The sequence below is a fragment of the Prunus avium genome, unplaced genomic scaffold, assembly GCF_965620075.1.
Source record: "Prunus avium unplaced genomic scaffold, drPruAviu1.hap1.1 HAP1_SCAFFOLD_29, whole genome shotgun sequence".
NCBI lineage: Eukaryota > Viridiplantae > Streptophyta > Magnoliopsida > Rosales > Rosaceae > Prunus > Prunus avium.
The window spans coordinates 182501-185000 of NW_028276888.1; positions in this window are offsets into that span (position 1 = coordinate 182501).

A 2500-nucleotide genomic window follows, 5' to 3' on the forward strand; every position below is an offset into this window, starting at 1 on the left:
ATGGGCTGCGCGCAGCATGCCGGCAGTCTGTGCGCAGCGTGCGCACAGCATGTCGGCAGCGTGCGCGCTGCTGAGCCTGTCGACAGAAATTTTCGAAACTTGTCCTGCCATGCGCGCGCGCAGCTTGCGCGCGGCGTGCGCGCAGCATGCCGGCAGCCTGCGCGCAGCATGCCGGCAGCCTGTGCGCAGCGTGCGCGCTGCTCAGCCTGTCGACAGAAATTTTCGAAACTTGTCCTGCCATGCGCGCGCGCAGCGTGCGCGCAGCATGCCGGCAGCGTGTGCGCAGCGTGCGCGCTTGGGAGCCTGGCCGCAGAATTTTTCGAAACTTGCAATGCCATGCGCGCGCACAGCTTGCGCGCAGCGTGCGCACAGCATGCCGGCAGCGTGCGCGCAGCATGCCGGCAGCGTGTGCGCAGCGTGCGCGCTTGGGAGCCTGTCGACAGAATTTTTCGAAACTTGCCATGCCATGCGCGCGCACAGCTTGCGCGCAGCGTGTGCACAGCATGCCGGCAGCGTGCGCACAGCATGCCGGCAGCGTGTGCGCAGCGTGCGCGCTTGGCAGCCTGTCGACAGAATTTTTCGAAACTTGCCATGCCATGCGCGCGCACAGCTTGCGCGCAGCGTGTGCACAGCATGCCGGCAGCGTGCGCACAACATGTCGGCAGCGTGCGCGCTCGGGAGCCTGTCGACAGAATTTTTCGAAACTTGCCATGCCATGCGCGCGCACAGCTTGCGCGCAGCGTGCTGATTCTGTCGACAGCGAGGCTAGCGAAACTTCTCCTGCCATGGCGTGCGCGCAGCGTGCTGACTCTGTCGACAGTGAGGCTAGCGAAATTTGTCTTGCCATGGCGTGCGCGCAGCTTGCGCATTCGGTCGACAGTGAGGCTAGCGAAACTTGTCCTGCCGTGGCCTGCGCGCAGCCTGCGCGCAGCATGCGCGCAGCATGTGCGCAGCATGCCGGCAGCCTAGTTCCAGATTTTTTCAAATGTCGACAGAATTTTTCAAACCTTGTCAAACCCCATTTTTATTGAAATTTCCTCGCACAATAAGCTCCCCATAAGTAGTCTATGATTTTTAGTACCTTCTCCAAGTTACAAAACTAAAAAATTCCTCCCGGATTTGTTTTAATGATTTTTTCAATTTTACGACTTCTAAAAATAATAAAAAATACTTCCCGACTTCAAATATTTATGAAACTTTTTCCCATCAGAGATTGCATGTTTCTTAGTATCCCTGCAAAAAATCACGTCCAAATACCTTGTATTGAATTATTTAGAGCCCATTATGACTCCTCGCGCATAGGTGATGTCTCTTCCTGTCAAAGGGCTAAATGCATAAAATGCTATATAGGGGGGTGTGTGTTGCCTGCATATGCATGGCAGCCCATGCCCTCCTAGCTGCAGCCCCCTTCCCCCACGCCACACCCATGTCATGTTGCCTCGATATGTTGCCTCGATATGTTGCCTCGGTATTATGGGTTTGGTGTCGGGGTCGGGGGGCTGCCACCCATGGCGGTGGTGGCCGGAATCCGGCCGCCGCCACCACGCCGCCGCCATGGGTGAGGGGGAAAAAAAAAGGCGTGGAAAGTTGCGAAATGGGGTTGTCTAGGCTTTTTTTTGGCATGGAAGAGCATGGAGTGCTAGGAACTCCTTCTCAAATGCGCGGGCATGTCGACCACAACCTCATTTCGCAACAACAACCACCCGTGTGGGGTGGCGGTGGGTGGATAGTCGCGGATTGGGGCTTGCCAAGCCAATGTTTTCAAAAAAATTCATCAAAATTAAAAACAAATGTTTTGTTGCCTTCGGATTTGTGGGCGAGCGGTGAGTCGGAGTGGAGCCGGTAAAGTTTAACCTCGGTGTGCACGGTTGTTTTTAGAAACTCAATCCAATGCCGGGGACGTTGAAAGTGACGCTCTTATGAGTTGCAAACCCGCAAGATTTAAAGAACCTTTTCAAAAAAAATTCAAACCAACAAGATTTAAAAACAGAAATTTTCATCAAAATGAAAAACAAATGTTTTGTTGCCTTCGGACTAGTGGGCGAGTGGCGAGTCGGAGCGGAGCCGGTAAAGTTTAACCTCGGTGTGCACGGTTGTTTTTAGAAACTCAATCCAATACCGGGGACGTTGAAAGTGATGCTCTTATGAGTTGCAAACCCACTAGATTTAAAGAACCTTTTCAAAACAATTTCAAACCAACAAGATTTAAACCAACAAAATTAAAAACAAATGTTTCGTTGCAAACAAATTGTGGGCGAGCGGCGAGTCGGAGTGGAGCCGGTAAAGTTTAACCTCGGTGTGCACGGTTGTTTTTAGAAACTCAATCCAATACCGGGGACGTTGAAAGTGACGCTCTTATGAGTTGCAAACCCACAAGATTTTAAAAACTTTTTGAAAATGTTTCTTCTAAATGACACATTTTGATCCTTGGCAAGTGCTCAATCCGTAACTATCCAATCACCGCCACACCACACCGGTCGGGAGTGTGTGAATGGTGTGC